This window comes from Aethalodelphis obliquidens, unplaced genomic scaffold (assembly GCF_003676395.1).
Source record: "Aethalodelphis obliquidens isolate GAN/ISIS:26980383/991018 unplaced genomic scaffold, ASM367639v1 scaffold68, whole genome shotgun sequence".
Classification (NCBI taxonomy): Eukaryota; Metazoa; Chordata; class Mammalia; order Artiodactyla; family Delphinidae; genus Aethalodelphis; species Aethalodelphis obliquidens.
In genome coordinates, this window is record NW_020838012.1 from 7,600,775 (window position 1) to 7,628,486 (window position 27,712).

Genomic DNA, 27,712 nt, shown 5'->3' on the forward strand with positions numbered 1-27,712 from the left:
TATGTGTTACATATTTCTCAGAATAACACTCTGAAATAAGATTTTATCCCCATTTCATAGGTAAAGAAACTGACACTGATCCTGACTGGGTACGTATTTATTTTCTTACTAGTGGCACATACTGAGCATTCCTGAATGTTCCTTCATTCTCCTTAGTTTTAATAGAACCACTCAAAGCTTAGCAAGGCACAAGGCACCCAGGCTAGAGACTATATTTCCATTAGAGTAAGTTTTGGCCACCAGGTAGTGAGTGGAATTGAGCTGTACAACCTCCAGATCACATCATTAAAGTCCATATCCTTCTTACACCCTCTCTCTTTCTGCAGGCTGCAAGGCAGATGTGGTGCCGGATTCAATCTTTGGAGGAGGACAGCACCGTAGGAGATGATGGACCAATAAGATGGAAGGATCTTGCCCCTGGAGGATCTCCTGGATCAGAGCTACTTCCCTACCTGTACCATATATTTACATGTCTGTACTGTTACATGAGAGAAACACAAATCCCTATCCTATGTTACTTAAGTCCTGTACTTTAGGTATCTCTCTTTCAATCACTCTGTCTCTTGTCTCTGTCTCTCTGTCTCTCTCATCTCTATCTCCATCTCCATCTCTATTTCTCTTATCATTATTTTAGCCTTAAACTTACCAATCCATTACTGAATGAGTTAGAGATCGCATGGTTAAAGATGGAGAAAGATCTTGATCCTTAATCCTGACTCTCGAGCCAATACCCTTCCCATTTACCTTAGGTAAATAAACTCTTGGCATAATAAGCAAGCATTGCTGCAAAAAAATGTGTTATAGTGATTTTCTGGATCTTCTTGAACTTCTCACACCCTGTGGAACAGAGAATATTAAAAGTAGTATGTGCTTCCTTCTCCATCCATTTTACCAGATTTAATTTTTTAAAACAGAGAAGGCAGAATGGTAAGACTCTCCAATTTCCTACAGAAACAGCCATATATTCACTGCCAATTCTGTTTAACACAGGGGGCTTGCTATCTCTACAGCAGACCTGGCTGTGTTCTAGACAAGGAGTCAAGGAGTGCACCGTAGCACTGGGAGACTCTCATTGTGGAACATCCTCCTGATACAACTTCAGACCTCAGTCGTGGTCATTTCCCTTTCTTCATTGTTCCACTACTGCATCCATCTCTGCACAAATCTTAATTTAGCCACAATAAGCTCACCATACATTTTTATGCCTCTATTTTCTTCCCTCATTATATTGCTTTTTGCCGATTTATTTGTTGCCCTCTGGTAAAAGAGACACAATTTACTTTTAAAAATATATACATGGATAAAATACACACACACACACACACACACACACGCACACACACACACCCCAAAAGTTCACCAAAAACAAAACAAAACACATAACTAACTATATGTTATAAAGTAAGAATGTAACAAAGTTAACATCTAATAGAATCATCTTAATATTTAAATACAACACAACAAAAAATTTCATATTGGAGTGATTTTACTGAATATCATGGATATGCTTTTCTGTTTATTAGTTCGATCCAATGTGGAACACACACAGATAGGGATACATGCTGATCTGATTCACTAATGAGCTTATTTCTTTTGTTTTTTTTTTTTTTTTTTTTTTTTAACATCTTTATTGGAGTATAATTGCTTTACAATGGTATGTTCAGCTTCACAACAAAATGAATCAGTTATATATATACATATGTTCCCATATCTCTTCCCGCTTGCATCTCCCTCCCTCCCACCCTCCCTATCCCACCCCTCCAGGCGGTCACAAAGCACCGAGCTGATCTCCCTGTGCTATGCGGCTGCTTCCCACTAGCTATCTACCTTACGTTTGGTAGTGTGTATATGTCCATGCCTCTTTATCGCTTTGTCACCGTTTACACTTCCCCCTCCCCATAGCCTCAAGTCCATTCTCCAGTAAGTCTGTGTCTTTATTCCTGTTTCACCCCTAGGTTTTTCATGACATTTTTTTTTTTTAAATTCCATATATATGTGTTAGCATACGGTATTTGTCTCTCTCTTTCTGACTTACTTCACTCTGTATGACAGACTCTAGGTCTATCCACCTCATTACAAATAGCTCAATTTCGTCTCTTTTTATGGCTGAGTAATATTCCATTGTATATATGTGCCACATCTTCTTTATCCATTCATCCGATGATGGACACTTAGGTTGTTTCCATCTCTGGGCTATTGTAAATAGAGCTGCAATGAACATTTTGGTACATGACTCTTTTTGAATTATGGTTTTCTCAGGGTATATGCCCAGTAGTGGGATTGCTGGGTCATATGGTAGTTCTATTTGTAGCTTTTTAAGGAACCTCCATACTGTTCTCCACAGTGGCTGTATCAATTTACATTCCCACCAACAGTGTAAGAGGGTTCCCTTTTCTCCACACCCTCTCCAGCATTTATTGTTTCTAGATTTTTTGATGAAGGCCATGGTTGAAAATCCTAATTTACACAAACAGGTCATTGTGAATGGTATTAATAGCAGTATGTCCTAATAACAAGAAAATTCTTCAAGCTAACTGAAATTTATGGTAAAATTAAAGTCTGTGATCATTCTTCAGTGTAAATAAAGAACTATGCTGTAATACTTCATTTATATCTTCAGACACTAAGTTTAACTCAATTATTTGTTCAGGACTTTGAAAATCAAGTACATCTTTTATTTAAATGTTTCTCTTAATCTTTCAGATATCTCTCTTGGAAGTGACAATTAAGAGTTTGAAATAGAGAACTGAAATGTAATAATATCGCTAATTGTACTTTTTTCAAATTGTCATTAAAAGTCACAATGCTGAGAAAAAAATAGCTCTGAACATTACTTATAAATCTCACTGTAACAGTAATTTTTTCTTATTATCTCAGGTATATCTGATTTGTTGAAATATGTCATGTAGATATGACAAACAACACTGACACTGGTGGCTTCTGATATTTTAAAATAACTCCACTGTATTTTCCAGTTATACTTACTACTCCGCAAACTTCCGATTCCTTTACAGTTTTTCCACCTTGTTTTATATTAATCAACAGTACTACATTTTCCTAATTCTATAGATATGTCTCATCCAGTTGTGGGTGGATTAAATTTAACCATAGCAAACCTTCATAAAATCATCTTGCCATATAACTCTGGTCTAAAATTTTGTAACATGCAAAACTGGTACTATCATCAACTTGTAGCATAAAATCTACACCAGCTGTTATTCATGTAATAAGTATTACTTCTAAATATTCTGCAACTGTGCATATTTGAGAGGATAGTGGGTTATTAATAAACAATGTAGCTTTAACCTGTAAGTTGTTTAATCACCAAAAATCCCAAATACCTCACCCATATCTACTGAAAGAATATTTTTTAGCATCTTGATGAGACATTTGTCTTATGGCACACAATTACAAGCAAATTTGTCTCTACTAAGAATTTCTCAGAGGAGATCAAGATGGCAGAGTAGGACACAGAACTCACCTTCTCCCCTGAACATATCAAAAATACATCTACACGTGCAACAATTCTCACTGAAAATTAACTGGAGCCTGGCAGAAAGAATCCTGAACAACAAAAGCTGTAAGAAAGAGCCACATGGAATTGGGTAGGAAGGGAAGAGAAGCGATCTGGTTGGGACCTGTGCCCCTGGGAGGAGACTCAGAAGAGGAAGGGGATTACACGGGTGGAGATCCTCCCTGAGGAGTGAGCAGTTCGAGCCACATACTGGCACATACACAGGCAGCACATCAGAAGCAGACCGCCACAGCCTGCACACAGACCCACGCTGAGCACCCACACCAGCCCCCCTTGCTCCAGCACTATTCCCTCCTGGGCGAGGGTGCTGATGCTGGGAGAAGCGAGAGTACATACTTAAAGGGAATGGAGCCAGCTCAGACCCGATCCTCTGGGCTTCTGCTCCAGCAACCCGGGGCCCAACCATGCCCCTGATAGGGTGGTGACAGCTACTGAGCAGAGGAAAAGCCCTCACCTGGCTCTGGCCTTAGCCCCTCCATCTCCAGCCTTGCCTCCTACCAGAGTGATAGCTGCCAGCACTCTGAGGAAACACATGAATTGTATTCACATCAGATCCAGCTCTCCCACCATAGCCACTGGGCATGAACAGACTGTATAGGGATGCTCCTATATGAGGACATCCTTCAAGACCACAATAGGTAACTGTTTCACCTAATTTCATAAGAGACAAAGATAAGCAAAATAAGAAGACAAAGGAATTTGTTTCAATTGAAAGAGCAAGAGAAAATCCCTGAGGAAACAGCTAAGGAAAAAGAAATAAACAATTTACCAAAGAATTCAAAGCATTAGTAATAAGAATGCTAACTGACTCAGGGAAAAGAATAAAGGAACACAGTGAGAATTTTAACAAGGAATTAGACATATAGAAAAGAAACAGAACTGAAGAATACAATAACTGAAATAAAAAACACATTAGAAGGAATTAACAGCAGACTAGGTGATACAGAAGAACACACAAGTGATCCTGAAGATAGAATAATGGAAATCACCCAATGTGAGCAGCAAAAAAAAAATTTTTTAATGAGAAAAGTTTAAGGAATCTCTGGGACAACATCAGGCATACCTACATTTGCATTATATGGGTCCCAGAAGGAGAAGAGAAAGGGGTCAAAATGTATTTTATGAAATTAAGGCTTAAAACTTCCCAAATCTGAAGAAGGAAACAGATATCCAAGTACAGGAAGAACAGAGGGTCCCAAACAAGAACCACACCAAGACATACCATAATTAAAATGGCAAAAGTTAAAGAGAGAATTCTAAAGGCAGCAAGAGAAAACAAAGAAACATATACAAAGGTACACCCCATAAGGCTATCAGCTGATTTTTCTGCATAAACTTTGCAGGCCAGATGGGACTGGCATGACACATTTAAAGTGCTGAAAGGGAAAACCTGCAACCTGGGATACTTTACCCAGTAAGGTTATCATTTAGAATTGAAGGAGAGATAGAGAACTTCTCAGACAAGCAAAAACTAAGAGTTCATCAATACTACACCTACCCTAAAAGAAATGTTAAAAAGTCTTCTTCTCTAAGTAGAAAAGAAAAGGCTATAACAATAAGTAAGAATATAGTGGGAAAGGAAAAAATCCCACTAGTAAAGGTGAATATATAGTAAAGGCTGAGGATCAACCACTTGAATAAGACAGTATGAAATTAAAAGACAAAAAATTATAAAATCCACTATAACTACAGTAAAGGGATAAACATGAAGATATAAAATACAACATCAGAAACACAAAATGTGGAGAAGGGGAGTAAAAAATGCAGATCTTTTATTGATAGAATGTGTTTGAACTTAAATGACTACCTGTTTAAAACAAATAGATATAATTATAGATCAACATATATGAACCCCAAGATAACCACACATCAGAAACCTACAATAGATACACAAAAATAAGAGAGAAAGCTTTTGTGTACAAAAATATAATGACCTGTAACACATAGGTTTGTCATTTTCATTGAATTTTATACTTTGAGAAAATCACATTTGAAATAATATTCATTTTCAAGTCTTGCCCTTAATTTTGTCTCTTGAAAATGTAGCTTATAAGAAATCAAAGTTTACTGACTAGAACTATGGTGGCATTGGACTGTATCAATTTAGCCAAGTTGGAACTACATTATCCTAGAATCTCCTTCTTGTATGGCTACAACTGAGATTGGCCACAATAGAAATTTGCATGGAATTTGAAAATGGAAGTGAGGAAACAATACTTCTATTCCCTTCTCTCCCCTTCCTTTCCCTCCCTCCTTTCCTCCCTTCCTCCTTTCCTTCCTTCTCTCCTTCCCTCCTTCCTTTTTTTTTTTCCCTTTTGAAGGTCAGTGTAAGGGTGTCAGGCAATACAGCAGCTCATGTACCTTATTGCTGATCTGCTGCAAGCTCACCTTACCGGTAGGAGAGAGCAGGCTCACAGAATTTCCAGCTTCCAGGGAATTTCCTCTTTATGCTTCTCTATAAGCTGGGCCAGGTGTGTGTGTAGCTCTATGGCAAAGGGTGCCAGCTTCTACTGAAGGTCACCCACATCATCTCTTCGGGTTGGAGATGACAAGAGAAAGACTAGGTTCCAATATGTCCCTGCTCTTATCCATTTCATCTTCTACTCTCCTTCCCAACAGCCAGCCTGACTGACCCATAGCAGCATTAGATCCAACACCAGACTCAAGAGTCCTTGGGTAGACATATCCATTAGGTCTCATATTATATAATAAATAATAATAAATCCTATAATAAATCCTTTATTCTATATCACTCATACTGGTTGTGGTTTTCTGACCAAACCTTGACAATTGTCAACATTTTCTCGACATACCCAACAGTTGAACATGAACATGCCTTTGTATTTTTCACTTAATCATCCTCCTTCTTCTAATAATAAAAACCACTTATTTAAAGGTAAGTGTATTATTGCCAGTCCCTGGCATATGGTAAGGGCTTTATTGGCATTAAGTAGCTATTATTATTATATGGCACAAATTCAGATAAAGCACCGATGAGCAAAAGACCAAAGCTCTTTCTAGCTAGTATGTTGCATTTATAACATCCTTTCCACTAATTTCCGTCTCACAACAATTCACAAGTGGCCACAGCATAAATTCTAATGTGCCCTGTTCTTGCTAGGAATTCCTGCAATGCACTCTAATATTTTCTATTCTTTCTATTTTATTTTATTAACATGCTGCCCACATAACTCTTCCTCTAGGGAATCTTTTTTTTTTTTGAGCTTCTTGAATTAGGCCTAGAAGCCTGAAACAATTTTGATGGGAATGCTAGGGAGAGTTACAATGAATTGCTCAAATTAATCAGTTTCTGCCCCTGGAGCTATGATAAATTCCCCAAAGTGCACACTGCTATGTAATGGGGGAGGAGTGGTATGGATGTTGAGAAGACCTCGCCAATATCTACTATTTTCCATATGTTATCACATACCTATGAGTAAACACTTTGGGAAATTCTCTTTTTCTGAGCCTTGGTCCTTAACATTATTTAACTCCCATAACATGGGTTATGACATATTTTAATAAAATCTCCTAAGATTGTGCCAGCTCCTACCCTAAAATGCTGCTCATAATCTACTAAATTGACTTCATGACCTATTCAGTTCTAATTTATAGTTTACAAAACCCTGTACTACTACAATAGCTGAGCCATCATTTCATGCTTGCTCTTGCATCAGCCTTTCCAGAAAAAAAAAAAAAAAACAATGAAGAGGTCAGGATCACCTTCTAGCATACTCTTCTGTCCCTTCCTGACCTTCACCCACTGCAGTGCTTCCATCAGTGCCTAGTGTTTTTTTTATTTTTTCTTTCCCTCGTTCCCTAACATCACAGTGTAGCATTTAAGAGCACAAATACTGGAATCAGAGACCTGAATTAGACCCTCAGTATTGCCTCTCATTAGTTCTCTGACCTTGAACAATATTATTTACCTCTTTGAGCCTCAGTTTTCCCTACCTGCAAAATGGGAATAATATAATGAACACATTCATAATATTAAAGTGAGGACCAATTGAGATAAGACATGAATACCTGGAACATGCTAAAGTACTCAATACAAATTAGCCATGATTATTGCTCTAAAAGCTAACTCACATAATATGATAAGCTAATTGCTCATTTTTATAAAAGACTACTTAATGGTTTCAGTTCCAGGGTACTAGATGTCAAAAACTAAAGCAAGTAACTCCTAACTATAGAACATCAAAGATTTGTCAACTGATAAAGAAGGAATTTTTATGACCAAAGAGTGCTTTTCATATGTCCTCAAGTCACATTACAGATAGCTACATATTTGACCCCATTCTTGCTGAAAAGAAAGAAGAAAAAAGAAAGTAAAAAGCAGATTTTCCTTTTTTAAAGAGCACTAGCAAAATTTTTCTTTGTCTCCGAGGTAGCCTGGAAATATTTCAGAATTAGACCCAAGGATGTAAATTATCTGTCTTTCTTCTTCTAAGACTAATATTTTAAAAAAGCAAATCTTAAGAAATGATTATACATTGTACTCTTTTAGAAAACAAGTAAATCAAGGAGTGAATTTTAGCTGAACGAAAACTATTTTTAGATTCATTAACAATCTGCATGACCTCCCAACCCTTCCCCAATGAAACTTCCAATTTGTCACATGCTATTTCATACTTTTGTTGCAATCTATTTATGCATTCACATTACTTATTCACAGCCAGGAGATCAGAGCCCTAAAACAAAAATCACATCAAATGCTGCCAAAAGAATGTGAAAAGGCTGTAAAATTACCCATCCATAGTTATGAAGCTGTTATTAACCCTATGGCAAAAGGCAAATTTAGAGAAGTTATTTAAAGTTGTCATTCAGAGAGTTTCATCACACCATTGTGGTCCCATATTTTCCACATCCATTACATTTGATTTATAAGTTTTTGCTTTTGTAATGCCTAACATCTGACCATTAGTTGTATGGCTCTTTGCAGTTGGTTATAACTAAACAGAAGTTATATGTTGTATTTTGACAATAAATGCATGGGGTAGATTTATGTTCTTGTGCTCAATGTTACTCGGTTCTGAATATCCAGTTTCCCAAAAATCAACTTCAGTGGCCTCAGCTGCTACCCATGAGCTTGATTTGGTGCTAAACAGAGGCACTTTCTGCTAGGGGACATAAGAGCATGAGTGAAAGATGAAGAGCTGAATAACTCTAGAGACAAAGAAAAAAGAGAGACAGGATTCGATCCTTTGGGTTTTTTCTTTCTCTCACCGTTTCGATATTGGAGTATCGTATGAGTGAATTGAATTCCAGTAAGATAATCAGCTATCAATTCACTCTTAATTCTTTCAATTTACTGTAGTAACATATCATTCTTTAAATTTATGCTTCATAACTGAATTGAAATGGTTAAAGAAGACCTAACTTATGACTGGGAGACAATGGGAGCAAGAAAAGAACCAAAATGTAACTCTGTATATCTGTCTAATTATAGATGAACTTTTTTGTATAATTGATTGCATTTTGAAATGAGCTTATTAGCTTATGCTAAAAAAAAAATCCATCCCATTACATTCTGGTTATTGTTTCTTCCAATATACTTATTAAAAACCTATTCAATCTTTCTTAATGGATTAAAATTAAGCTGACGTGAATAACAAAAAAGCTAAATGCAGAGATGTAGGAGGGCAATCACTACTAAATAATTTGTATCTTCAACAATAACAGCTCTTAAAAATGCTTTCATAATTTACCATGTTTTCACAGTAACCCGTATAAGAGTATAATACAATTTTACAAAGCTCAAAACCAAGGGAAATTAAACAATATATTATTTATCATATATACAATGGTCATAAAACTTTATTTTTAAAAAGCAAATGAATGATACACATCTATTTATAACCAAATAGAAAGTAGAAACAGAAATCTTAATAGTGATTGCCGTGGAGGGCAGAGATGTAAGATAAAGGAAGAACACAAAGAAAGATGAAAGCTATTGCTGGTGTTCTAGGACAGGGGTTGGCAAACTTAGGCCCACAGGCCAAATCCCATTGCAACCTGTTGGGAAAATAAAGATTTATTGGTACACAGCCATGTCCATTTTTTTACATATTGTCAGTGGATGCTTTGCACTACAGCAGCAGAGTTGAGAAGTTGCAAAAGAGACTATATGGCCTACAAATACTTAAATATTTACTATCTGGCTCTTTACAGAAAAATTTTGCTGAATCCTGACCTAGCCTGTAAAAGTAAAGAAGGCTTCTATTAATTATTATTCACACGTGGAATGATAGGTTTTACTAACCCCTTTATTCTCTTCAAGCTTACCTATCTTCATCCCTGATGAAAAGTGGTTCATTCAGCACAAAATTACATATAAGCAGTGGAAAAATGCGCAACTGATATTAAAAAGGCCAAGTTGTGTTTGTTCTAAGGTTCTCCAATCTGAAGAAAGTAAGAATCCAACATATTCTTTTTAGCATGGAACCAGGAAAGGGTTCTCAGCTTTGACTACAACAGAATTATGGAATAATTTTTTAGCCACACATTGAGGCTGACTGTATATACACCAAAAGAGAACTTGATGGAAATAGAACTTGAAGGTGTAGACTTGAAGGAATCATTTTACATCATCTTCTAGATTCCAATTAACTTTTTGATTAGATACAAGTTAAAGTACAATGGTTCTTTTTAGTAGTTAACTGTCCTTATACACCATTCCAGAAAGTGCAGATCATAAGAGCAAGGTTAAATATAGACCAGTGGTTCTCAACCAGGGGTGATTTTGACACCTTCCCACCCCTCACATGGAACATTCAGCAATATCTGAGTACTTTCCACTTGGTTGTCACCACCAAGGTATCTAGTGAGTAGAGGTCAAGGATGCTGTGAAACATCCTTGAATTCACAAGGTAGCCCAGAACAATAAAGCCTCAAATGTCAATTGGGCCAAGGCTGAAAGACCCTAATATATATCCTTGGATTGTGTCTGTTGACAATTAGAGTCAAGATTCTGATGGTGAGGCCAAATTCAAGGTAAGTGACACCCATTACAAAATTCCTTCTGGATCCGGTCCATGTGATGTACACAGAGACACACAAGCAAGCACATCCTACACACTCTAATACACACATTCTACATAATGAGAAAACTTGAGGCATTCTCCATGATTCAAACTACTTGGGAATATATATTTTTCAAATCAAAAATATTGTTTAGTCTGAATTACCCATAGAGATTGCCTAAGTTCTTTAGGTTATTCTGCACACAAGGAGACAGCACATAGATATCATTTTTTTTTCATTATACTATTGCTTACACTTTATCATTTCACATAGATAATTGACCATCTTTCAACAATATGAATTGCCAAAGAACACTTTTGTGGGTATCTTATTTGTTATGCAGCTTTGAGCAGTGTATCAGCATCTGCACATGCCTTAATCCATGTCCAAATGATATTATTGAGCACTCTTTTTAAAGAGTGTCTGGAAAATTACATGTCATGAACTTCAACAGTCTGGCTGTCACCACCAGGAGAAAAAAAAATGATTTCAGCAAATGTTTTAGATGTATCCCAAAGAGGCAGTGAACATTTTCATTGAAATAAAGAATCTGTTTTATAACTAGTAATCCATAGATAACTATTTCCTTTTTAATTTTAGTGTATTAATGAGTAGTTCTAATCTTCACAAGAAGATGTGACAGCTTTGTTGCTCATTAAGTGTCTCATTAGTAGGCTCTGAAAAAGTAGGATTCTAAACAACCAAAATTAGAAAATATTAATAGACAATTCTGAAACCTTTAAAATGCATGCTCTGATGTTCATAATCATAGCTAGTGTGTCCATCATTATTTATTTATAGACGTTGTTAGTAAAGATCTAGTAGAAACACTTATTAAGGAAATTGGAATAGTTTCTCTGCAAGTGAATTAATCAATGTCTTATTCTGTGTGGTCTACTTTAAATGGTAAAATTATTAGGGTTTAAAATGTGCCTTAATATTGTAAAGTTCATCAAGTGAAATATAAGACATTCTCAGAATTAATTTTAATTAATTGCTCTATTCACAACTAACCTAGACAAAATTATGAAGCAGACAGTATGTATCCCAGCCTGCTTTCTACCCAATATAGTTATAGGTTCAAGGGCCTCTTTTCATTGTTTTATTTTATTTTTAACTAACTCCATTCTTATTTGTCCAAGTTGTTTATGTTTCCAACAGTGCAATTGCCTTAGAAACATTTTGTGGTCCACTCTATCAGACGAAAACCACATTCACAAATCTAGCCAGAATGATCCCCCCTCTACCTTGAGCTGCCTCTGAAGCTGTTTTACGACCACCATGCCCTTAAAAGTATTATTGTTTAAAAGCAATGATTTGCATGGCATGCTCTTCAGATTCTAAAGGCACACTGCTTTTCTTTTTGAGGATCCACCTTAACCTTACATTTTACATAAAAGAGTAAAATACTAATTTTAAGTACAGTGTGCAAAGTTAAGAATATATATTGTAATTCCTAGAACAAACACTTAAAAAGTAATTCAGGAAGGTATGGCCAAAATGCCAATAACTAAATTAAAAATGGAATTTTAAAAAGTACTTGATTAATCAAAAACTGAAAGGAAGAGCAGAGGAACCCAAACAGAGGTGACAAACAGAAAACAAAGAAAGAATTGATAGAATAAATCCAACAAAACCAATAATTACATTAAATGTTAATGGACTACATGTGCCAATTAATAGAACTAAATTGTCAAATAGGATTTTTTTTAAAAAAAGCAAAGCCCAACTAAATGCTGGCTCTTGCATACATGAACTTTAAAAATAAAGAACAGATGCACTTAAAGTAAATAGATGGGAAACATACCAGGTCAACAGTGAGCATGAAAAGCCTGAGGTAATGTTTTATTAACATCAGACAAAATATGTTTCAAGACAAAGTATATCCTGTCTATGACCTGAGTGATAATGAAAATACAGTCTATAAAATATGTGGGATGCAAACGAAGCCATGCATATAGGGAAATGTTTAACTTTAAGTGCTTATATTAGAAAATGGAAAAGATTTGAATCTAATGGCTTAAACTTCCACTAGAAGAAACTAGAAAAAGAATAGTAAACCAAGAATAAAAAGAAGGTGAAAAAAAAAAACAAAAGTAAGGGTAGAAATCAAAGAAACAGGAAACTGACAACTGAGAAAACTTAAAATGCCAAAAATTGAAAAGATCAACAAAGTTTATCAACCCCTGGCTATACTGATCCAGAAAAATACAGAGAAAATGCAAATTACCAATATCAGTTTTGAAAGAAGTGTTGTCACTACAGATCTAAAAGACATTAAAAGGACGGACAATAAGGAAATAATCTGAATAAACGAATGCCAACAATTTGGACTACCTGATAATAATATCTACCGTGAGAAGCTGTTGAAAAAGAATAATGTTTACAAAGAGAATGTATATAAAATGCTTAGGTTACATTGGTGCCAACAATAAGCCAGGCTTTATATATCTCATACAGGCTTATAACTCCATGGGCAGGAATGACTTGCTTAATAGATAAGAAAACAGGAGCTTAAAAATAATAACTTTTAAGGTTTACACAGACAATAAAGAAAAGAGTTTTTGTTTCAACCCACTGTCTACTTGGCTCTAAAGCCTATACTTATTAAATGATATAACATGATGTTATAGTAATAGATATATTTTTACCTTAGTTGATGCTTATAAAAAGCTATATCTAAATATTATCCTCTGTTTTCTTATCACCACTAATCTTCTAGATGTGAGAATTGTATATTTTGAAAATATTAGTTGAATTTTCCTTTTAAATTTAAAAAATATAGGATAATAATTTGTACTCTAAAAATTCTTAAATTACAGGTGATTTTAAGTAGTATGAACTTTATATAAAATAACCATAATCACAATAATTTCTCTAGGTCAGGAAGCAGGTTTTATACAACTTAATACTTGCCATAGGAACAAATTCAGTGCCATCGATATATTTTTAACCAAATCATTTTTAAATTGTTGTTAAATGCTATATCAATACCCCAAAGTATAGAATATAAATTTAATTTATAAATTTATATACAAATTAAATGGACTTAGACTAACAATAAAACAAAATTATTATCAAATAAATCATGCTGAAAATGCAATTAATTACTTAGTTAAATTAATTAAATTTTTAAAGCATCAACAAAAATCATCTGGGCTCAAATTTCTCATTATCAAGATGCTAAATGACAGTGGAGCAAAGTTTCCAATTTCTACGTGAAATTATAACATAACCTTATTTCTATGCCATGGCAAATTATAAATCAAATGTGAATCCAAATCAAAGATATTTACAGATATTCAAGAACTTAAAACATTAATTCACTATTCTTTCCAGGATATCCAGTTAAAAATGTACACTTAAATAAGAGTGGAAAATAAGAAGGAAGACTTGGGATATGAAAAACAGTGAGCTCTCCCAGGATTCCAATAGAATGAAGTGCCGAGATGACAGTTGTGCAGCAAGTCTAGGAAATAACCAGTCCAAATTAGAAGAGGAAGTCAGTGGGCTCCAAGAAGAAATTCCTCATAAAGAATGCCACAAAAAACAACACAAAAATACATTTTATGGAAAACTCATGGTTCAAATATGAAGCAAATTACAATGTGGCATGACTTACAGCAATTTATGAAGGGTTAGAAAAACTAATCCAGTTGACCTTAATTTTGCTAATATTCTTTTTCTAACAATGAAATCTTAACAGTGGACCTTTAGGAAGAGAATTCCAGCACACCCCTTGATTCTGAAACTAAAAATATTAAAATAATAAAATTTATGTAGAATCAATGTATAAAAAATCCTGAGATATTTATTTATATATAGATAACACATGAAAAATTTACATGGATAAGGATTAGGTAAAGCATAGGGTATTTACCTCAAGTCAACCTATAGATTAACAAAGACCCCATTATGCTTGCAGAAGCAAAGTATTTACCTCAAGTCAACCTATAGATTAACAATGAAAGACCCCATTATGCTTGCAGAACCAAATATAAATATTATCAATAATAATAATGTGAAAGTAAAATTATAGATGGCAAAATTAGAAGAGGAATGGTAAGGGTGCTAATAACCATGTCTTATATTAGTACAAAACCAAGAAGAGTCACTGTCTGAATTTGATGGAATAATAAATGTAAGTTGATAAATAATGCTTACAGTTATAAAAGGAACTAATAAAAGATAATTAATAATACCAAGGACAATGATTGAGAGAGCAGGAAGGGACTGAAAAATATGAGTTAAAATACTTATCTTTCATAGTAGAGGCAATAGAGTTGATATTACCAAAGTTGATATTTCAAGAAATACCTTATTATTTAGATGCATGGGATTATCCACCAAAAGATCTAATAATAACAGTTGAAAAATGATAGTTTCTGACAAGGGAGTATAAAGGATGGAGCTTTTCATTATAAGCTTTTCTGTACTACTGGAATTTTTAGCATACCCATACTGTTTTGATAAAAACAAATAATTTTAAAGAAAACATAAAACAAAGAGAAAGAGTATTTCATAGATAACAGCATATAATCTTGACTAACAAATGAATAATCAATATATTGCCATTGACATGAGTAAAAAAGCCTATAAAGCCTAGAATAGAATGAATTTCTTAAAGAAGTAGACAATGGCTGTAATTCATGTAAATTATTCTATATGCAATTTCATTAGCAATAAAATAAAATTGATACAGCAAGAATAATTTTATTTCTAAAAGTTCTGCAGGCAAAACTCTTATATAAGCTAAAAGAAAATTAGAGTCAAAATACTGCTGAGCAGTTGTGGTGCTAAGTCACTCCCGAAAAGATCCAGGTCATCAGTGAATCAAGTACTTCAATAAAATTCTTAAAAGCATAAGAATGTATAACTGTATTCCAATAATGTGAAATATAAATAATGAAAAGTCTCCACCAGAACAGTCTGCAACAGAATTTCTGATCCATTCACAATGCTTTCATTAAAGTTTGGCTGTCACCAATTAAGATAATAGAGAAAATTTCTCCTTCAAAGATAAGATCTTAGGATCCATAGGCCTTTCTCTCTACTTGCAATCTTTTACTTTATGTCACCTAAAAGCCCAGACTTTTTTAACAGTTTTAGAAATCTCAGACCTCAAACTACGTAAGGAAAATGTAATTTAAAAGTTCACAATTTTATATTACTCAATGAGCTTAAATCCTGAAAACACCAATTGTCTTTCAGTCTTCTCAGCTTCAACCCTTCTCCAGGTAAACTGGATTCACCTGTGAACATATCCTTTGCCTCATCAGGTGGGTGCTTAACAGGACACACTTACTTCCACCTATGTCCTAAGAGTATGTACTCTATTTCTGACCACAACCTTGAAAAGTAAGTATTTTCTGTCTGTACTCCATATCTGCAACTTGATTTCAGGAAAAATCTACTATTCTCACACAGCCATCTAGGGGCTATTCAATATCTTATGGTAAGTAGTGTGGTCCAAAGAATCTTTTTGCTCTGAAATGCATTCAAGTAGATTCTCTTATGTCAGTGACTACAGAATTGCAGGACCAAGTAGGTTATACTGCTTGTGCTAAGACTGGGAAATGGAACAGGCAATCTTTATGGGTATGTATTTTTTCATAGTCTTAAGTAGCCAGGCATTATTAAAATTACTAGAAGGAGGCAATAGTAGGAGATCATTATAGTTAATTGGAGCATTGTATTAAAAAGAGTGGTAGTGCATGGTAATCCAAACAGACAGTCACTTCTCTTAAACCACTATTAGTATAGCACAATTGCAAAGCTCCAACAAGAAACAGAATACAGAAATCTCAGAAAACCTGCAAAACACAGGCAATACTAGTAACAATATCAACAAAGAATGAAATGTATTGAGTACTTATTATGTGTCAGATACTTTACCTATATTTACATTTACCTATATTATCTTATTTAAATCTCAAAAATTCCTATACACTATGTGCTTTTACAACCCTCATTTCGTAGATGAGGAAACAGAAACTTAAAAAGGATATCTAACTTGCCCCTATCTAGCAAGTGGTAGGACAGCAATTTAAACCCAGACAGTAGAATTCCAAATCTGATATGATTAAGCAGTCTGCTACATAGTTCAAGACAAAGATTCACATATAAAGAGTAGATAACAGATTTTACTGGAGCTGAGCTAAAAGATATGTATTAGGTATCAATGAAAAAGGGTAACTAATGGTTTTATAAAGGAAAATAAGAAAAAGGGGGATTAACAATCTGTTGAACTAGTACTAAGTGGAATTTAAAGGTGCCTTATTTTCATTACTCTAGGAGGTGGATCAAAAAAGATCTTGCTGTGATTTATGTCAAAGAGTGTTCTGCCTATGTTTTCCTCTAAGAGTTTTATAGTGTCCGGCCTTACATTTATGTTTTTAATCCATTTTGAATTTATTTTTGTGCATGGTGTTAGGGAGTATTCTAATTTCATTCATTTACATGTAGCTGTTCAGTTTTCCCAGCATCACTTATTGAAGAGACTGTCTTTTCTCCATTGTATATTCTTGCCTCCTTTGTCATAGATTAGGTGATCACAGGTACATGGAAACGACCTAAGTATCCATCAACAGAGGAATGGATAAAGAAGATGTGATATAGCAGAGGGAGGAACACTCCCAAACTCATTCTACGAGGCCACCATCACCCTGATACCAAAACCAGACAAAGATGTCACAAAGAAAGAAAACTACAGGCCAATATCACTGATGAACATAGATGCAAAAATTCTCAACAAAATACTAGCAAACAGAATCCAACAGCACATTAAAAGGATCATACACCATGATCAAGTGGGGTTTATTCCAGGAATGCAAGGATTCTTCAATATACGCAAATCTATCAATGTGATAAATCATATTAACAAATTGAAGGAGAAAAAACATATGATCATCTCAATAGATGCAGAGAAAGCTTTTGACAAAATTCAACACCAAATTATGATAAAAACCCTGCAGAAAGTAGGCATAGAGGGAACTTTCCTCAACATAATAAAGGCCATATATGACAAGCCCACAGCCAACATCATCCTCAATGGTGAAATACTGAAAGCATTTCCACTAAGATCAGGAACAAGACAAGGTTGCCCACTCTCACCACTCTTATTCAACATAGTTTTGGAAGTTTTAGCCACAGCAATCAGAGAAGAAAAGGAAATAAAAGGAATCCAAATTGGAAAAGAAGAAGTAAAGCTGTCACCGTTTGCAGAAGACATGATATTATACATAGAGAATCCTAAAGATGCTACCAGAAAACTACTAGAGCTAATCAATGAATTTGGTAAAGTAGCAGGGTACAAAATTAATGCACAGAAATCTCTGGCATTCCTATATACTAATGATGAAAAATCTGAAAGTGAAATCAAGAAAACACTCCCATTTACCATTGCAACAAAAAGAATAAAATATCTAGGAATAAACCCACCTAAGGAGACAAAAGACCTGTATGCAGAAAATTATAAGACACTGATGAAAGAAATTAAAGATGATACAAATAGATGGAGAGATATACCATGTTCCTGGATTGGAAGAATCAACATTGTGAAAATGACTGTACTACCCAAAGCAATCTATAGATTCAATGCGATCCCTATCAAACTACCACTGGCATTTTTCACAGAACTAGAACAAAAAATTTCACAATTTGTATGGAAACACAAAAGACCCCGAATAGCCAAAGCAATATTGAGAATAAAAAAAGGAGCTGGAGGAATCAGGCTCCCTGACTTCAGACTATACTACAAAGCTAGAGTAATCAAGACAGTATGGTACTGGCACAAAAACAGAAAGATAGATCAATGGAACAGGATAGAAAGCCCAGAGATAAACCCATGCACATATGGACACCTTATCTTTGATAAAGGTGGCAGGAATGTACAGTGGAGAAAGGACAGCCTCTTCAATAAGTGGTGCTGGGAAAACTGGACAGATACATGTAAAAGAATGAGATTAGATCACTCCCTAACACCATACACAAAAATAAGCTCAAAATGGATTAAAGACCTAAATGTAAGGCCAGAAACTATCAAACTCTTAGAGGAAAACATAGGCAGAACTCTCTATGACATAAATCACAGCAAGATCCTTTCTGACCCACCTCCTAGAGTAATGGAAATAAAAACAAAAATAAACAAATGGGACCTAATGAAACTTAAAAGCTTTTGCACAGCAAAGGTAACCATAAACAAGACCAAAACACAACCCTCAGAATGGGAGAAAATATTTGCAAATGAAGCAACTGACAAAGGATTAATCTCTAAAATTTACAAGCAGCTCATGCAGCTCAATAACAAAAAAACAAACAACCCAATCCAAAAATGGGCAGAAGACCTAAATAGACATTTCTCCAAAGAAGATATACAGACTGCCAACAAACACATGAAAGAATGCTCAACATCATTAATCATTAGAGAAATGCAAATCAAAACTACAATGAGATATCATCTCACACCAGTCAGAATGGCCATCATCAAAAAATCTAGAAACAATAAATGCTGGAGAGGGTGTGGAGAAAAGGGAACACTCTTGCACTGCTGGTGGGAATGTGAATTGGTTCAGCCACTATGGAGAACAGTATAGAGGTTCCTTAAAAAACTACAAATAGAACTACCATATGACCCAGCAATCCCACTACTGGGCATATACCCTGAGAAAACCAAAATTCAAAAAGAGTCATGTACCAAAATGTTCATTGAAGCTCTATATACAATAGCCCGGAGATGGAAACAACCTAAGTGCCCATCATCGGATGAATGGATAAAGAAGGTGTGGCATATATATACAATGGAATATTACTCAGCCATAAAAAGAAACAAAATTGAGCTATTTGTAATGAGGTGGATAGACCTAGAGTCTGTCATACAGAGTGAAGTCAGTCAGAAAGAAAAAGACAAATACCGTATGCTAACACATATATATGGAATTTAAGAAGAAAAAAAAAAATGTCATGAAGAACCTAGGGGTAAGACAGGAATAAAGACACAGACCTACTGGAGAATGGACTTGAGGATATGGGGAGGGGGAAGGGTGAGCTGTGACAGGGCGAGAGAGAGTCATGGACATATACACACTAACAAATGTAAGGTAGATAGCTAGTGGGAAGCAGCTGCATGGCACAGGGATATCGGCTCCGTGCTTTGTGACCACCTGGAGGGGTGGGATAGGGAGGGTGGGAGGGAGGGAGACACAAAAGGGAAGAGATATGGGAACATATGTATATGTATAACTGATTCACTTTGTTATAAAGCAGAAACTAACACACCATTGTAAAGCAATTATACCCCAATAAAGATGTTAAAAAAAAAAAAAAAGATGTGGTACATATATACAATGGAATATTACTCAGCCATAACAAAGAACAAAATAATATCATTTGCAGCAACATGGATGGACCTAGAGATTGTCATACTGCGTGAAGTAAGTCAGACACAGAAAGACAAATATCATATGATATCACTTATATGTGGAATCTAAGAAAAAGGGTAAAAATGAACTTATTTACAAAATAAAAGTAGATTCATGGATGTAGAAAACAAACTTATGGGGGATAAAGGGGGAAAGGGATAAATTGGGAGATTGGGACTGACATATACACACTACTATATATAAAATAGATAACTAATAAGAACCTGCTGTATAGCACAGGAAACTCTACTCAATACTCTGTAATGGCCTATATGGGAAAAGAATCTAAAAATAAGAATAGTGGATATATGTATATGTGTAACTGATTCACTTTGCTGTACAGCTGAAACTAACACAACATTGTAAATCAACTATATTCCAAGAAAAATTTAAAAAATTGAAATTAAAAAGAAATTTTAAAAAGAGATTTTAAAAACATTTAAATAAAGGTGGCTTAACCTCTTTTGGAAATATCCCTCAAAACTCAAGACTGATATAGGACATAATAGGCATAAACCGTAATTAACAAAATATAAGAAAGGCAAAGCTAAGGGTGAACATATTTTAAGAGTTTATTTGTAAGCAATTTTAATTTAATTAATTCAATTAATTTAATTTAATGAGTATATTTTAATAAAACAAGCTAAACTTTCATGGCTTGTCACCTTCATATTTAAAAACAAGTTTTTAACTCTCTTTTTCTCTGAGTTGGCTCAGGTTTTCAAAATTTCTCTCAGATAGAGCCATTCAGCACAGTGTAATTGCTACATGTAATATAATATAACAAGACTGTCCATTAACGTGTTCTCTAAAATACCCTTAAGTAACTGACTTAATACAATATTTAGAATGGTGCAGTCAGGTGGGAAATCTTGCTCTTAACTATACTAACTGCTGAGCACAGATTATAGCAGTTTCCCTCCAGCCTTTTATCCCAGAGCTTCCAGCATCAATTTGTTCCTCCTAGAATCAAGTGCTCCAAATCAAAAGTTTTTAAAACAATGTTTTCTTCTTTAGAGCACAGATTTTAGAATAGAATAAAGAGGATTCTACTGCTTACTTTACTGTTTTCTTCCTGTCTCCACAAAAAATGTTCATTACACTCAGTCCCCATTAACTGTTCAACTACAAAGGTTATACAAAACTTTAAAATTAACATAGTTGATGTGGATTCATTATTTCAGAAGAGGTTTTTCTAAATGTTACTCTTCCAAGCCTCACTTTTTTCTTTATCTAGTCAAAGTACAAATGTACAATCCACTGTTAAACTACATTTCTCTAGCCATGGAACATACATGTTTGTTTCTCTCAGACATTATCTATCATTTACAACAGAATCTCAAGCTCTTTGGACATATTAAAATTTGAAAGTATTTAAATTATAAATTCCATAATTCTTCATCTTGAATTCTAGACTTACTGAAGCTTTGTTAACAAGTGTTATATTTATTAACAATGTTATATTTATTAATATTATATGTATAACATTTATGTGTATATACATATATAAAATAAGTTACCAAGATATTATATTCTGACTTTAAACTTAGACTCATTAACTGTAAGATAATATATTTTGGTTTTCAAATAAAAAAGTAAGCTATACTAAATGAGACTTAAAGGAAATTGTATTCTTATTATTTTTAACAATATGTGTATGAAAATATCAAATTCAGATCCAAAGTCAGATCAATGAAGTCATCACTTATTCATTCTTCAGCTGATCTAGTGCCAATCCTTGTACTAAGTGCTGGAGACAGAAATATGAATTAGATATATTCCTTCTAGTAGAATAAACACACAAAAACAGATCTCTGTAATATAATGTCTTATTGCAGCAGTAGGGAATGCAAAGGTGTTTTGGAAGCATCAAAGAGTACAACTATATCTGGTTGGGTGCGAAACGAAGGAATAGTGGCAAGAAGACTTCTTGGAGATGACTCGTGGGTTGAGACTTTAAATAGAAATATGAGTTAGATTACTCAAGAGTAAGAGTTAAGAGCATTCTAGGCAGAGACACCAGAATTAATAAAGATATAGAGGTAAGAAATAGCATGGTATGTGTGATAAACTGTGAGTCATTCAGTGACCTGAAGAGAAAAACAAATGTCAGGAATTGGTTTAGATTTGAAACTTGAAGACAGGCCAAAGACAAATCATTGAATGCATAGTGAGACATATGAACTGCCTTGGACTTTAAATAAGTTTTATCCTGCTCTTCCTTTCTCCTGGGACTCCAATTACATGTTTGACAGACTCCCAGGAATTATCCCAAAAGTCACTGAGATTATACATTTGTTAGTTTTCTTCTCTCCCTAGGCTTCGTTTTCCATACTCTCTATATCAACATATTCAAGTTCACTGATATTCTCTTCTGCAGTGTCTCACCTGCTATAATGCCAATCCAGTGAATTATTTTCATATTTTATTTTTTACCTCTAAAATTTCCACTTACTTCATTTTATAACTTCCATATCTCTTCTCATTATGTACATGTTTTCTGTTTTTACTTTTTTAACCATTTTTTATATTGAAGTATAGTTAATTTACAATATTACATTGGTTTCAGGTGCACAACATACTGATTCGAAATTTTTACAGATTATAAATGTTGGACAGAGAAAGACAAATAGTGTATTTTTCACTTACATGTAAAATCTAAAAAAGAAAACAAGTGAGTGAATGTAACAAAACGGAAACAGACTCACAGATACAGAGAACAAACTAGTGGTTACCAGTGGAGAGGGGGTGGGGGAGGGGCAAGATGGGGGAGACGATTAAGAGGTACAAACTAATAGGAATAAAATAAATAAAATATAAGGAGGTAATGTACAGCACAGGGAATATAGCCAAAATTTTGTTTATGTTTTCTTTTAAATCCTTAAGTATATTTATAATATCCATAAGAAACATTTAATGTCACTTGTCAATTTCATCATTTCCATCATTATTGTGTATATTGCTATAGACTGATTTTTCCCCTAGCTATGGTCACAATTTCCTTCCTCATAAGTTGCCGGGAGCCACATAGGAAGTGCCTTTGAGTCTCAGCATGGACGAGACCCATAGTGCCAAGCAAAGCTGGTGCTGTCAGGTGTAAATATGGAAAAGCAAAGTTCTCGTTTGCAAAGCTTCCTGCCTCCTGGTGGCTGGTGCCGTGTAATTGGTCTCTCTTGCCCAGTGCTGTAAGCTGGGCCCTCTCTGGAGGAGAAACCTGGGTTCCCGAAGACATGTGATCAGAGCCGGGGCCCCGCCAGTTGGCGAAGGAATCCCAGGGCAGGTGCTGGGCGTGGAGGCCACGGGGGCATAGGCTACCAAGGTGACAGAGAACTGACCTTCTCTGGGGGCGCTGCACCTCGCTCACTCGCACACCTCACATCTCCCTGCTTGGCCCCGGAGGATGGCTGGTTAGCCAGAGACGGGTAAGATTCCTCAGGGAAGGAACAACCTAAGACAGGCACAGTCGCAGAGGGGCCATCAGGAGAGAACTTGGGGGCCAACAGAGGTGGGGCATAGACCCTCCCCCCCCCCAACTTTGCAGGAGCCTGAACCCTCACCCCTTTTGAGAGAGGTCTCTTGTCCCCATGGCTGCTTCGCTTCCCACGCCCAGCTCAGATGGGAACCCAGGTAGCAGACCAGAGACCTGGCCAATGGCAACTGCTCTTCCACCGCAACAGGGCTTTGTTTCCCATTTCCTCCGTGAACCACAGCTTTTCTCTGTGTGGAAGCAAAGCTTTCCTCTGTGTGGCTCCCCTTGTCTTCCCCTGCCTTTGCCTAAGGTGATTTTTATAGGATTGTTATTAGTGTTGGGAAACATTCCCAGTTCCAATGGAGGGTTTAGGGAAAGACCCCGACTTAGGGTAAAACCAAAAAAAAAAGATTGTAATTACCCCGGCTTCCCCAATGACTACACCTGAAATCCCCACTCCCAGGCCAGGGCATTGGGTACAGGGAAACACAACAGGAGCATTTGTATGGCAAGAGCTTACTTTACAAGGTAAATTGGATGAGTTATGGCCCCCCTGGGGAGTTAAAGATATGTTAAAAAACACTTGGATATGGTGGCGGGGAGGTTTTATGCTGAAGTGGGTTTATATGGAACTAGATAGAGTAGGCTTTTTGACAGCTTTACATAAGTTTCAGTGCTCTCCAAATAAGAATAGATATAAAGCACAAATTATATTTTATAAGTATTTTGCAAAGGAACTTGGTGGCAAATTTAAGGTACAATGCCCTCCCCCAAGACCCCCTAGGGTTATTGATTATTCTGTGTCTTGCTTTGATTATAGAGATAGATTGAAACAGCCTGTAAATATTTACTGGTGCTAAAGAATAATGTGCTTGAGTTTATGTTTTGAAGATCTGGCTGATTAAACAGAACAAACAGGTACAAAAACATCTAATTCTTCTAAGAACAATGATGAAACCGCAGACAGAGTTCCTGACTTAGGCGTGACCAAGATGTACCTGACCACAGGGGATGAAAGAAACTACAAGCGATAAGAAGATTACTTAACCTGTTTAACCTGCTGATGTAATCTGCTTATGTAAATTACTTTTGTTTTATGGCTCTTGTAAGGGATTTTTTGGCATGGGAACTGGATTGTTAAGATTGAAAATAAGATTGCCTCACAGTATAAAAGCTTCGAAATTGTAAAAATAAATTTGTCAGATCCTTGCATCCTCTGAGGTGTACTGAGTTCTGTCCACGCCGACTCCGTCTTCTCCTTTGGGTGAATCCTGTTCAGCTGGGGCTGGTCCCCAGCAATAAGTCTGGTAATTTTTGATTCATTGATAGATATTGTGTGTGTGTGTTTCACATTGTTGGACATTAGATTTTGGTATAACAGGCAGTTAACTTTCTTGATACTTTTGAAGTTTGTTTTCAAGTTCTGAGGAGTGGATATAAAATACTTCTCAATGAGGGTTCTACAAGAAAATTAAACCCTAGTGCCTAAGGCAACATTGTACATAATGAATTAATTTATAGCTAATGTCTTTAGAATGGTATTGTATAAACCTTGAAAGAAACAAGAAAATAGTTATTCAAATTATTTTCCATAGAATGTCAGTTGAGAAATACTGACAATTTAGCTGCACTACTAAGGCATGACCCTTCCGAAGTCTCTCTGAAGGCCCAGGTGTTCAAGAAAGACTCTTTATTCTAACTGATTAAAGCTCAAATGTTTCCCAACTGTGTGTGAATTCTGGAACTTTTCAACTTACAGCTTCCTAGCTATTTGTTGCCTGGCCTCCAGTAGTTTCTTCATACATATGCACAACTTAGTATTTAGCAACAAACTCAAGGGGATTCCTAAACAAATTTCTAACATTCTTTCTCCAAGCAGCTACTACCTCCTTGTTATTCGGCTCCACAAATTCAAGATGCCTCAAGCTTCCTGGACAATTCTGTCTGCTCAACTCAATGATACCACTGTCCTCTGTTCAAAATACCCCTCTCCACACTGTAGTCCAGAAAGTGCCTGGCAGAAAGCTGGGATGACTGTAGGCTCATCTTGTTTGTTTCCCCTTTTTCAGTATTGTGCCAACTGTTTGACCAATGTCCAAAAATTGTTGCAGCATATATATTGTCCAGTATATATTTTGTAATTATTTATGGAAGGAAGGTATGTCCAGTCTCAGAGTGAAAGCTTTATGTTGGACCTTAAATTATAGTTGATGGAGAGCCAATAAAGGATTTTAATCAGAAGACTGACATGGTTGGCATTAGCTTTGTAGCTCAAATGACTCTAGCAGTCCTATGGAAGGAGAACATGAAAAAGTTAGACTGATGAAAGGGAGAAGCTCATAAATGTTTAAGATTGAAACTATCAGGATGAGACAGTTTATTATTTTTTTTAAAGTGAGAGAAAGGAGTTAGAGATACCTCTAAGAACTCAAGCTTGGGTGTCTGAGTGCCATCAACTTATATGAGGAAGGGGACCTAGTTTACGCAATTTTGTTGTTTATATTGCCTTTGAGGCATCTTTAGAACATCCAAATGGAGATAACCTTTGAAGACTTGCATATGCAAACTTGAAACTCCGGGAAAAGATTCTGGTTGGAAGAAATAAAATCAAGAGTAATGAGCACAAAGAATATAGCTGAAACTACAGAGGAAATACTATTGTTCAGGAAGAACATATGGAACCCTAAGACAACTGGAATAAAATATAAAACACTAACATTTAAGGATCAAAGGGATAAAGTAGAGATGGAGAAGTCCTCAGAAATGAAGAGAACCAGGAGACTGCAGAGTTGTCAAGTCAACGTAGTAAAGACTTCCAGAAGGAGGAATTAAACTATGGTTTCAAATGAGAGTTCTAGCAAAAGAAAAGCTAAAAGAATGGCCATTGGCTTAGGCAATTGAAGAAACAAAAAGCCTTTCACTCAGTAGGTAAGTGTAGGTGAAAGCCAAATGCCAACAAGTAGAGAACATGAAGAGGAATAGATAGCAAGTATAGATTACTCTTTTAAAGGGTGAAAGGAAGAGGATTGACTAAATTGAAGCTAAGGAAAAATATGTATGGGTCAGGAGAGAATACCTTTAGTATATGAGACTTGAATTCTTGAAAGCTGAAGAGAAGAACTTAAAAATACAGGAGAGAGGGAAAAACAAATGGATTAAGGTCCCAGAAGAGAGAGGGCAAGATGAAGTCAAGAACACAGAAGGACTGGTTAGCCTTGATGAAGAGTCTTGACCTCCACTGGTATCAGAGGAAAGAACACAGGAACCAGCATCCAAGCCCACAGAGAAGGCTTGTTCTGAGCAAGGGTTCCTACCTGGTTTTCAGAGCAGTGACAAGACCTTGATCTGAGGATGGATTGCCATAGAGTTTGGGAAGAGAGAGCAAGGGTGTCAGAAACTGAGAGCAAGGGCCTTACTCTGAGAGATGGCTTTCACCTAGAGCCTTTAGCAGTGACAAAGACCCTGTTTAGGGAACGGTCGCTGAAGGCCTTGTTATCAATGTGAGCTGCCACATAACATTCAGAGAATTTACATGAGAGGAGATACAAATGAGAATGTTAATTATAATGATGATGATTAAAATATATCCCCTGATATATCCCCCCAGGTACTCCCTTCAGAACTGTATTCCCCTGGCTGCTGGGAGTGCAGCTGGCTGACAACACTTGCAGCAAGGTAATCTTAGCTGAAGAGAGTTGCCTTCCCCAAGGTCATGATTCTTTCCCCTCTACAGTTTGCACCCCATGACTGGTCAATGCAAGGATATAGAAATCCAGCCTCTGTTCCTCAACCTGGGGTAAGGCTAAAGAGCCATCCCAGTTTCAGTTCCCTAAAGAGTCAGCTGAGGCCTTGGTTGTTGTTGACTAGCAGTCCAACTTCTCTCTGTGTCCACTCCCACTTCCCCCCCTTTCTCCACACATAGGTTTGTCACCCAAAATACAGGACACTCAATTAAATTTGAATTTCAGATAATTATGTTCCAAGTACTTCATTTTTAATTAAAAAGTATTCATTGCTTGCCAGAAATTTAAATTTAACTGGGCATCCTATATTTTTACTTGCTAAATCTGGCAACCTTATCCACACATGTTAATTCCGAGAGCAGTTCCTAGTAAACTTCCTTCACAATAATTCCATCTCAGAGTTGGCCTCCCAGGGAATACGACTTGCAATAGTCAGTGAATTCTGGAGCTAACTGCCTGCTGGATGGCTGGCAGAGTGGAACCTGTGTCTGGGGATAGGTAGAATATAAACAGTTCCCAG